General features: G+C 46.2%; 1 protein-coding gene across 1 annotated transcript in view; it reads right to left on the bottom strand.

Annotated features, from left to right (window-relative positions):
* Positions 1 to 7,266, bottom strand: part of Pskh1 (protein serine kinase H1) — a 34,779-nt gene extending 27,513 nt beyond the window's left edge. Inside the window, exon 1 of the mRNA XM_042277609.2 lies at positions 7,082 to 7,266. The gene's annotated coding sequence lies outside the window, so the exon portion shown is untranslated. The remainder of the gene's footprint in view (positions 1 to 7,081) is intronic.
* Positions 7,267 to 12,326: the final 5,060 nt, after the last annotated feature.

Genomic DNA, 12,326 nt, shown 5'->3' with positions numbered 1-12,326 from the left:
GTAGACCAGGCTGGCCTCAAACTCACAGAGATCCACCTGCCTCTGTCTCCTGAGTGCTGGGATTAAAAGCATGTGCCACCACCGCCTGGTATCCCATAGTTTTTTTTTTTTTAATTAATAACTGGATATCAACATGTAAGAGATGGCAAAAAGACCCATATCTGTCACCATGCACAAAACTCAAGTCCAAGTGGATCAAAGACCTCAACATAAATCCAGTTACACTGAACTTGATAGAAGAGAAAGTAGGAAGTACTCTTGAACGAATTGGCACAGGAGATCACTTCCTAAATATAACACCAGTAGCACAGACACTGAGAGCAACAATTAATAAATGGGACCTCTTGAAACTGAGAAGTTTTTGTAGGGCAAAAGATCCGTTCAATAAGACAAAACGACAGCCTACAGAATGGGAAAAGACCTTCACCAAACTCCACATCTGACAGAGGACTGATCTCCAAAGTATATAAAGAACTCAAAAAACTAGACATCAAAATACTGAACAATCCAATTTAAAAAAGGGCTACAGAGCTAAACAGAGAATTCTCAAAAGAAGAATCTCAAATGGCTAAAAGACAGTTCCCCAGGTTCTGATGTCTTCACATCAATGCACATTAAATAAAGTTAAATAAATTATTTAAAAAAAAAAAAAAACAGCATTTGTTCCTAAAAAGCACTTATGTGCCAGACGGTGATGGTGCACCCTTTAATTCCAGCACTCGAGAGGTAGAACCAGGCAGATCTCTGTGAGTTTAAGGCCAGCCTGGTCTACAGAGCAAGGTCCAGCACAGCCAGGGCTACACAGAGAAACCCTGTCTGGGGAGGGGAGCACTTATATGTCACTTTCTCTTATGTTTTAACTTTTATGGGGCATTTTCTGTTGTTTTGAAATAAGGTCTCCCTATTTAGCCAGGTTGGTTTTGAACATGGAATCCTCCTGCCTCAGCCTCCCAAAGTGCTAAGATTACAGATGTGTACAACCATGCCTGGCTTTTAACTTTTAATATCATTAATGATTGTTCTCTTTCTCTCTCTCTCTCTCTCTCTCTCTCTCTCTCTCTCTCTCTCTCTCTCTCTCTCTCTGTCTCTCTCTTTTTTTCTTTGAGCAGAGTTTTCTGTGTAGTCCTGGCTATCCCGGAACTCACTGTGTAGACCAGGGCAGCCTTAAACTCAGAGATCTGCCTGCCTCTGCCTCTGGAATGCTGGGATTAAAGATGTGTGCTGCCATAATTGTTAGGTTTTGCTTGTTTGTTTGTTTCTGGTTTTTTGTTTTTGTTTTTTTTCCCTTTGGTTTTTTGAGACAGGATTTCTCTGTGTAGCTTTGGAGCCTATCCTGGAACTCGCTTTGGAGATCAGGCTGGCCTTGAACTCACAGAGGTCCACCTGGCTCTGCCTCCCGAGTGCTGGGATTAAAGATGTGTGCTGACACAATTGTTAGTTTTTATTATTTACTCATTTCCTTATTATTTTTTGAGATGGAGTGTATATTGCCCTTGATGGTCTTAAACTCCTAAGCTCAAGCAATACCTCTGTCTCAGCCCCGAGTGGCTGGCACCATAATCTTACAGCACCATGCCCAACTATGGCTTCTCATTAGAAAATAGTATCTTGGGACCCCACTGTCCAAGGACTACAGCTGAACACACAGTCCTCCATGGTTACAGTGGTAGACAGCAACCCCATCTTGCTGACAGTGAGATTTCCAAGGTTTCCTTTATGTTCCTCACTTTGTCATGCTGCCCAACTCTAAGACACCCCACCATCAGAAATACAGATATGGGGGCTGGAGAGATGGCTCAGGGGTTCAGAGTACTGACTGCTCTTCCAGAGGACCCGGGTTCAATTCCTAGCACCCACATAGCAGCTCACAACTGTCTGCAATTCTAGTTCCAGGGAACCCAACACCCATGGCAAAACACCAAAGTGCATAAAATGAAAACAAGCCAGGTGGTGATGGTGGCGGTGGCAGCAACGGCGACCACCAGACAGGCCTAGAACCCACAGAGATCTGCCTGCCTCTGCCTCCCAAAGGCTGGGATTAAAGGGGTGTGTCACTAAGTCCAGCTGACCATCATTTTTATGATGCCCTGAAAGGCCACTTCAAACCTGTAGCCTGAAAAAGTCTCTCAGATTATTTCCTTACAGCAAATGAAAACATCACGGTTTCATTACGTTGACATCTAATACCCTGACAATGCAAGACTGTATCAAAAATCAGTGCAGTGATGACCTAGCCAATCTAATACTAAGATTTCTGGAAGTGAAGGGTGTTTGGATAAGCCTCTTTCCAGCTCTCAATAATCAGGATTGCTTACCTCTTTCTAGAGCTTTACTTCTCAGGTTTTCTCCATATGCCAAGATGGGCAGAGAATGGCCCTGCTGTGCACTGGACCCATGGACACAGCTGCTCTCGGCTCCACTGCAGTGTAAGGGTCAATGGCTTCAGCCGCTTACAGCACAGTCACATCCTCACACAGCTGCTTAAGCGCTGAGGCAGGGCAGAGCTGCTCATATAACATGCTCATACTACAAAGCCAAACAACAGGCCAAATCAAACTCTCACTCATTTAACTATGACCTTGTGACTCTGACACAAGACCTCAGCATCTACTTCAAATTCCACAGGCACTCAGTGCTTCAAGGGCACTCTGTCGAAAGTGCCAAGAAAATCAGAGATGTGAAACTACAGCTCACTGTCAGAGGCAAACAAGTTTCCTGGAGGTTGAACTTTCTCTGGCTCATTTACACAATTTTAGCACAGGATCACAATTAGACCTAGAGAACTTGCTTACTCGGCAAACTTATCCTCTAGTGCGTTAGATCCCAAAGCCCTTCTAGGGAGTGGCCAACTGCATCTATCTGACAAGAAGCAGTGGCATCAGAGTTCTCCGATGCCTAGAAGTGACCTTGAAGAAACCACAAAACACAAGGCAGCTTTCTACACACAGTTCAATATGAAGAACAACTTTAAAAGATGACATTTTCTGGGCCTGGTGGGCAAGGCCCATAATCCAAGCTACTCAGGAAGCTGAGATATAGGAAAATCCCAAGACCTCTCTTAGCTGCAGAGTGAGTTCAAGACCAGCCTTGGCAACTTAGTAAAATCCTATCTCAAAACCAAAAGTGAGAAAGAGGGCTGGGGCGATACCTCACTGCTGGAGTTCTTGACCAGGTCCAACACTCAGTACCAGGGAAAAACAAAACAAAACCATCAACCACAATGGGGCTGGCAGGAGAGTTCAGTGGGCGAAGGCACCTGCTGCAAGACTGACAACCTGACACTCACATGTGGAGAGCACCAACTGTCACCTACACACACACACACACACACACACACACACACACACACACACACACACGTTCTCTCTCTCACATACACACACATTCTCTCTCTTTCTCTCTCTCTCTCTCTCACACACACACACATTCTCTCTCACATACACACACATTCTCTGTCACATACACACATTCTCTCTCTCACATACACACACACATTCTCTCTCTCTCTCACATACACACACATTCTCTCACACACACATTCTCTCTCTCTCACATATACACACACATTCTCTCTCTCACACATACACACACATTCTCTCTCACATACACACACATTCTCTGTCACATACACACATTCTCTCTCTCACATACACACATTCTCTCTCTCTCTCACATACACACATTCTCTCTCTCTCTCACATACACACATTCTCTCTCTCTCTCTCTCACACACACACATTCTCTCACACACACACTCTTACATACACACACATTCTCTCTCAGATACACACACATTCTCTCTCTCACACACACACTCTCTCTCAGATACACACACATTGTCTCTCTCTCAGATACACACACACATTGTCTCTCAGATACACACACACACATTGTCTCTCTCTCAGATACACACACACATTGTCTCTCTCTCACATACACACACACATTCTCTCTCTCAGATACACACATTCTCTCACATACACACACTCTCTCATACACATACATTCTCTCTCTGATATACACACACAGATATATTCTCTCTCTCTCTCTCACACACACACACAAAGATGAAAATTGAGAGAGAGAGAGAGAGAGAGAGAGAGAGAGAGAGAGAGAGAGGAGAGAGAGAGAGAGAGAGAGAGAGAGAGAGAGATATGAAAATTTCTGGAGCTAGCTCAATAGCTCAGTATTATAATTGACATATATTTGATTAGTATGCATAGGGCCCTGGATTTGATACCCAACACTGAAAGGAAAAAAAATGATGAAAGACACTATGGACATTAATAAACTGGCTTCCATGTAGAGAATTTCAACTGTACTAAGCATTTCATGTATGCTATCTCACCCATCTACAATCTACTGAGATCTACTGAAGTAAACATGACTCTCCTATTTTGGATCTGGGCAAATAGAACTGAAAGACTCTCAGGATCCTAAAAAGCCAGTAATTGGCCCTGCAGCTGTGGCGCATGCCTTTAATCCCAGCACTCGGGAGGCAGAGGCAGGATCTCTGAGTTCGAGGCCAGCTGGTCTACAGAGTAAGTTCCAAGACAGCCAGCACTACACAGAGAAACTCTTTCTCAAAAACAAAACAAAACAAAACAAAACAAAAAACCACAAAAGCCAGTAATCTAATTTAGGTCTTCAAAGTCTTCCCAAGGTCTGGGCAATGAATCCACAACACTAGTCTACAAGACCAGCAGCTTCCTGAGGCAATAACACAAAATTTTCATCCAAGAAGTGTAGTAATGTCATTAGCTTCAGCCTTTTTTCATTTTCTTTTCAAGACACGGTCCTACTCTGTAGCCCAAGATGGTCTGGGGAACTCACCATACAAGCAAGACTGACCTCAAACTCACAGCAATCCTCCTGCCTCAGCCTCTAGAATGCTGGGATTACAGATGTGCATCACCATGCCCTGCTTTGGAAATGGGGATTTCTGAAATGGGGATACAGCTCAGTTGGTAGAATGCAAAATACCTGGGATCAATTTCAATACAGGGGAGGAAGACTTAAAAACAACTTTAAAAATACAGATTTCTGGGCGGTGGTGGTGAACACCTTTAATCCCAGCACTCGGGAGGCAGAGGCAGGTGGATCTCTGTGAGTTCGAGGCCAGCCTGATCTACAGAGTGAATTCCAAGACAGGCACCAAAACTACACAGAGAAACCCTGTCTTGGAAAACCAACCAAACAAACAAACAAAAATACAGATTTCTATCTCATATCTTGGTTCTTTCTTGTTTTTGTTTTGTTTTGTGAGATGGGGTTTCACTATGCAGCCCTGGCTGACTTGGTACTCGATATACAGTCTGGGATAGCTTCATACCCAAGGTAATCCTCCTCCTTCAGTTTCCCCAATGCTGGGGTTATAGCATTTGGGCTACCACACAACTTCTGAAACCAAATCATAAGCTGACCATGTAGCCTACTATCATCTAAGTGATAAAAGTACAGGCCCTGAGTTCAATCTCCACCATCAACAACAACAAAAAACAGAGTGAAAAAAATTTCCCCAAGAGAGCCTGGAACTCCTATCATATTGTCTTTGAACTTTTGAGCATCCTCTTGCTTCTGCCTGTGGAGTGCAGTGATCCCAGGTATGCGCCACATTCCCAGGGCTTTAGGTTGTTTTTGAGACAGGATCTCGTGGTCCTAAACCTACTGTGTAACCTTTACTAATTATCCTGCCTTTGTCTTATAAATGTCGGGATTAGAAGTATATCCTACCTTTTTCTTTTTTCTTCTTTTTTAAATTAAGGCAGGGTTTCTCTCTGTAACAGCCCTGGCTGTCTTGGATCCCCCTGCCTCTGCCTCCCGAACGCTGGATTAAAGGTGTATACCACCACTGCCTGCCTGTATCCCACCATTTCTACTAAGAGTAAAACTCTTAGCCTGGCCTAGGTGGCGCACTCCTTTAATCCCAGCACTCGGGAGGCAGAGGCAGGCGGATCTCTGTTGAGTTCGAGGCCAGCTTGGGCTACAGAGTGAGTTCTGGGAAAGGCTCCAAAGCTACACAGAGAAACCCTGTCTCGAAAAATTAAAAGAGTAAAACTCTTGAGTTTGTATCTTGAAAAATTACTCCAAGAGAGTTTTAGGTCATTAAGATTGAAGCGGATGCAACACCTATCACACACATACGAGTTTGCTAAGACTATCTCAGATGCTGGCTGTGACAGACGCTCCACACTATGGCTTAATCTGGATCCACTCAAAAGACAGTGTCGCAGTAGCTTTAACCAAACGCTACCACTATGTGAAAGCGAGGGAGAGTTTTCCAAGGAAAAAACATCGCTGGTAGATTTTAAAGGACATATGTAAGTTTCCTATACTGGTGGGGGAGGGTGGAAGGAAAGAAGAGTTTCACAAACCGAGAAAGCAGCTTATCTGAACCTCAAGGGTATGGAACCACGGAGCTAACAGGAGGCTCACATGCCTCAACAATACACTACATAAACGCAGTACAGTGCCCAACAGTTGACTGAAGGGATAGGCCTCATCGCATTATGAAGAGCTCTGAATGCCGCAGGTTACAAGGTTTAAGTTTTTCCCTACAGTGACTAGGGAGGCAGTTTTAACTAGTGATCTGGGGGAGGGAATTATCACTTCAGTAGCTTCGTAGAGGACTGAGCGGGGATGGGGCTCTCCTTGTAAGTATGACCGGTATGCCGTGCAAGCGACCCAGCTGGACTCCGGCCCTCTTTCCAGCGAGTACATGGGAGCGATCGATGGCCCCCGCAGGACCCTGGCGTTTACTCGCAAAGGAAGGGAGTGGAGCAGGCGCCGCACACAAGGTTAAGATCAACCTGACCCGCGCCGGACGCGGGACGGCTGAGCGGCAGACGGGGCAGCTGACCAAGTCCATCGGGCCCAGCGCCGCCGCAGGTTTTGAGGCCATGCCCGGCGACCGCGGGTAGCCACGGCCCGGCCTGCTCCCCAGCCCGGAGGCCCCAGTGCACAAGGGGCCGAGGGCTCGGAGTGGCACTGCGGCGGCCCGGCAGCGCCAAGCCCGCGCAGCGGCCGAGCTCGCCAGCCCCTCACGCCGGTCAGGCCGAAGGCCCGAGCCGGAAGGCCTCACCTCGCGCGAGCGGCGGGCTCTTCGGAGTCTCGGCGGCTCAGCCCACCGTCTCCCAGCCCAGGCCACGGACGCCGCCGCCATCCTCCCGCGTCAGCGTCGTGGCGTCACTACTGCGCGCGCCTGACGCCAAAACAAACTTGGGCGGCCCGCGGGGGAGGAAGCGAGGCGGACCCTCCGGTCGGTGTGCGCGGTGGGCGTCCCCGGAGGGCCTGCCAATCAACGCAGGGCTCTCCCGGAGGGTGGGTCTACTTGTGGCTCGAAGCCGCGAGGGGAGGGCGGTGGGAGGGAAGTGTGCTGGGAAACGTAAAGACGGAGAATCTGGGAAGAAATGTCAAGATTATGGAGATGAAGGGGCTCTTGAAAGGCGAGGAGAGAACACAAGGGAGCCCAGAGGTTTCTCCAACTGCTTGTGGATCTCCGCAGATGGCTGACATAGATTTCGTTAATTAAATCTGTTTGTTCTGTTTTATCCGAAACTCGATCTGACTCTGTCGCTCTGGCTGACCAGGAATACACACTATGTAGTAGTCCAAGCCGGGCACGAACTCTCGGGAATCCTTCTCTCTCAGCCTCCTGGAATGCTGGATTACACGCTGGTCTTAAAATTTATTTTTAAAATTGCGATTGAAACAATTTCAGACAATCAGATATGTTAATTTCTGAATTGTGGAAAAGTCAGTTTTGGACCAACTTCTACACAGTTGTGGGTTTTTTGTTTTGTTTTTTTTCTTTCTTCTTTTCTTCCCCCCCCCCCCCCCCCCCCCCCCCCCGCCGCCGCAAGACAAGGTTTCTCTGTATAGCCCTGGCTGTCCCGGAACTCGCTTTGTAGACCAGGCGGTAAAGAAAGATTTCTAAAAGATCCTTAGCAATCTGGGCGTGGTGGCACAGGCCTTTTAATCCCAGCGATCAGGGTGTGTGTGTGTGTGTGTGTGTGTGTGTGTGTGTGTGTGTGTGTGTGTGTGTGTGTGCAGATGGATCGCTGAGTTCCAGGACAGCCAGAACTGCGCGGGGAAACGCTGTCTCAAAAAAAAAAGTTGTTTCAAAGCCTAATATGTTGGTACTTGTAGCCAGTAATCCTAGTACTTTGGAAGCAGCAGCAAGAAAATCTTGAGTTTGAGGCTAGCCTGGGCTACATGCTGATGTCCTATCTCAAAAAAAAATTTACCAGTGTGTTTACACACACCTGTAATCCTGGCACTCAGGAATTTAGTGAAGTATTACAGTTTGAGGTCAAGAATACCTAGGCTATATGAGTTCTAGGTCAGCTTGGAATATAAACTGAGACCTTATTTCAAAACAGCAACAATGAAAATTGTTCCCAAAGTGCAGTGGAATTGCTAAAAAAAAAAAAAATGGACTTTAACAAACTTCTTGATGCACACCTTTAGTCCCAGCACTTGGGGAAGCAGAGGCAGGTGTATCTTCAGAGGTTCCAAGGCCAGCATGGTCAATATAAAAACAGGTGGCTTCAAGGCCAGCATAGTTTATATAGAGACAGGACAGCCAGGGCTGCTGCACAGTGAGACCTTGTCTTAAAAAAGAACATTGACTTTGAGACCAAACCTGGGATCAAATCTCAGTTCTGACATTTCCACAGTTGTATGAACTCTTAGGGAAGACATCTCCCTCACACCACTTTACATACTGTTTCTCCTAGTCTTTTTTTCTCCTAGTCTTATTATGATTATAAACCTATATAGCCAATCGGTGGTGGTGCACACCTTTAGTCCCAGCACTGGAGAGGCAGAGGCAGGCAGATCTCTGAATTTGAGGCCAGCCTGGTATACAGAGAGAGTTCCAGGACAGCCAGGGCTACACAGAGAAACCCTGTCTGAAAAAAAAAAGTTAAAAATAATATAGAATTCCAGGGTTGATGACAGTCAGAATCTAAACATCACATTCATTTGACAGATGTTTGGCAAATAAATTAACAAATATTTATTCAAATATTCACCATGGTTTGGGCTATAGGGAAAAGCACAGGCATGGCATTGGAAGTGTACTGGTGTGATGGCAACTGGACCCAGAACATCTGGACAATAAATTATACTTTGTCTACAGACCTACAGCTGTAGAACACTGTCACTAATGCTCAGGCCTAGGCAGCTGTGTCCAGGCCCCGGCATCTTGGCTATCATCCCATCCCTCTGCTCTAGCTCTGAGATAAAACCCATAAAGCCTTTAAGCCCCTGACCAGAGAGCAAATTCTTCCCCCACTTATCCTCCCAACCCAGCCCATGGAAGAGTAGGGACTTAGGGAGTGAAACATCAGGGTAAAAATAGGTCACTGTATGAGGATGGTAATCCCCAACAATGGCTGGCCAGAGCAGCCAGCCCTGCTCAGAGAAGCATGCTGGCTGCTCCTGGCCATTTACCTGGTCTAGAAAACTTTTAGGATCTGAAGCCCCAGCCTATCCCACCCACCCCCAACCCTATGCCCAGGCTGAGGGAGATGTCCCAAAATGACATATCCTGTACACTGGATTTATTCTCAGTCCAAGGTCTTGTTGACCATAACAATGCCTATGTTGAAGTTACAGATTCTTTCATTCCACATACTCCATAGTGCACGCTTTCTTTTTTTATAATTTATTCTTTTTATTTTCTGTATGTCAGTGTTTTGCCTGCATGTGTATCTGTGTGAGGGTATACTATGGCATACCGCAAGCACTCATACCCACAGGCACACAGACACAGACACAGACACAGACACACACACACACACACACACACACACACACACACACACACACACACACACAAATGCGTTTTGTAAAACAGATAAAACAGATATACAGCCCTGGCAAGGTGCTACACAACTTTAGTTCCAGTACTCAAGTAGCAAGTGGGCAGGACTTTATGCATTTGAGGCCAGCTTGGTCTATGTGATGAATTCTAGGACAGTCAGGACTACATGAGACTCCCTCCAAAAAAGATATACCCCCAAAAATAGAAATGTCATTCTTCTCCCAGGAAATTTCTGGTGGCCAAAGGCAGCAGATTCAGGATTTTTGGCTTCGTAGAGTTTTTTGTTTTTTGGGTCTTTGTTTTGTTTTGTGTGTTTGTGTATGTGTGTGTGTGTTTTGGTTGTTTTGTTTTTGTTTTGCTGGGGGTTTTTTTGTTGTTATTTTGAGACAGGATTCTCTGTGTAATCCTGGCTGTCCTGGAACTCTCTCTGTAGACCAGACTGTCCTGGAACTCAGAGATCCATCTGCCTCTGAGTTCTGGGATTAGAAGTGTGTGCCACCACTGCCTGGTTCAGGATTTTCTCCTTCAAGAATAAGAGGTTAGCAACAACTGGTTGAAAGAGGTGGAGATCAGAACCTGTGTCAATGAGGGGACTAGAGAGCCAGCTCAGAGGTTTAGAGCTCTAGTAGAGCCCAAGGTTCAGTTCCCAGTACTCCTGTGGCAGCTCACAATCTTCCACAACTCCGATTCCAGATGTGGCACCTTCCTCTGACCTCTGAGGGCACCAGGCACACACATGGTACACATAAATAAATGCAGTCAAAACATTCATGCATATAAAATGAATGCACCTAAATAAAAATAAAATTTTGAAAAATAAATCTGGGTCGGTGAAGTGTGGGAACAAGGGTAGAGTCAGGGTAGAGAGAAGGATTGCTAATGGGAGGGTGGAGCCAGCCATAGCGGGAGAGTGCCTGGGTGAGGGAGGGTCCCTCCTGTACACTTGGGAAGAGGTCTCTAGAGACTCCTTCCGCCTCAGGTCTAAACAGAGCTTATTACACCTGACTGTTCCTCCTCTCCCCCACGTCATTTCTCTTTTATAAATCCCTCTCCACATCAGCTCACCTTTCTTGTACCACTTCTTTTTTTGTTTATGACAAATTTTGATTTTTATCTATTTTTTGTTTGTTTTGTTTTTTAAGACATGGTTTCTCTGTATAACCCTGGTTGTCCTGGAACTTGCTCTGTAGACCAGGTTGGCCTTGAACTCACAGAGATCCACCTGCTTCTGCCTCCTGAGTGCTGGGATTAAAGGTGTGCACCACCACCACCACCACCACCACCACCACCACCACCACCACCACCACCACCTGTCACCTCACCTTATTATTTCCTTATACATGAGTACATGTGCACACATACAACAGTTCCTATGTGGAGGTCAGAGGATAACTCATCAGAGTCAGATCTCTCTCCTTCTACCATATGGCTTTACTCTCCGAGTGCCAAGCTGTCTCACTGGCCTGCACTGTGTGTGTGTGTGTGTGTGTGTGTGTGTGTGTGTGTGTGTGTTCACCAAAGTCAACCCTGGGTGTCATTCCTCAGGTGGCATTTACATTGTTTTTTGAGATAGGTTCTCTTAGTGGCCTGGAGCTCACAGATTAGGCTAGCTAGGCTGGCTCTCCAGCAAGCCCCAGAAATCCACTTGTTTCTGCCTTCTCAAGGCTGAAAGTGCATGCCACCACACTGACGTTTTACCTAGGTCCTAGGGGTCAAACTGAGGTCCGCATGCTTGAGTGGCAAATACTTTGCCTAGCCTTTCCAAGCCACTCGGAAGGTTGCTGTCCATATGAGCTATCATATCCCATGTGCTACTTCCTGTCCTCAAGGACTGGGTAGGTAGAGCTGGTTCTGCAGGAATACGGAAATGGTTTATGCAGGACCTTGTAGGTAAGAGGGAAGGAGCTTAACACAAGCATCAGTTTCTCAACCCAGAAAGTAGAGGGAGTGAATAACAGAAGCCAATGAAGAAGCATGGCAAAGTCTACAAGTCATAGTGTTTAAGGCTACAAATGGCAGCATATGCCTGTAATCCCAGCACCAAGGTAGAGGCAGGAGGATCACTCCAAGTTTGAAGCCAGCCTGGTCTACATAGTGAGTTCCAGGCTAGTCAGAACTACAAAAGAAGGCCTTATCTTTAAAATAATAATAATAATAAAAAAAAAGACAGTGTTAACTTTCTCTGTTCTTCTGGCCCCACTGGAATGAAAAGGGGCTCTCCCCACACCACATATTTTCTCATTTTATTGCTTCCAAAACACCTTCTTGAATCATTTTGTTTCTTCACTGCAAACCCCAAAGAGCAAGCTTCTGGAGAGCAGGAGCCAGACCCCCCCCCCCTCGTTATGGCTTCAACTTGTGTAACTTCAGATCCTGTCAGGGGTTTGCATGTGGACTCAGATAAGGGCTTCTGGGTGGGCTTCTCTTGGGACAGTCCAGACCGCAGAAGAGAAGATTGAGCACTGAGTCTGCGCATGTCTTGAAGGCTGAGGTGATA

The sequence above is a fragment of the Peromyscus maniculatus genome, chromosome 5, assembly GCF_049852395.1.
Source record: "Peromyscus maniculatus bairdii isolate BWxNUB_F1_BW_parent chromosome 5, HU_Pman_BW_mat_3.1, whole genome shotgun sequence".
Taxonomy (NCBI): domain Eukaryota; kingdom Metazoa; phylum Chordata; class Mammalia; order Rodentia; family Cricetidae; genus Peromyscus; species Peromyscus maniculatus.
This window is presented reverse-complemented; position numbering and strand designations above follow the sequence as displayed.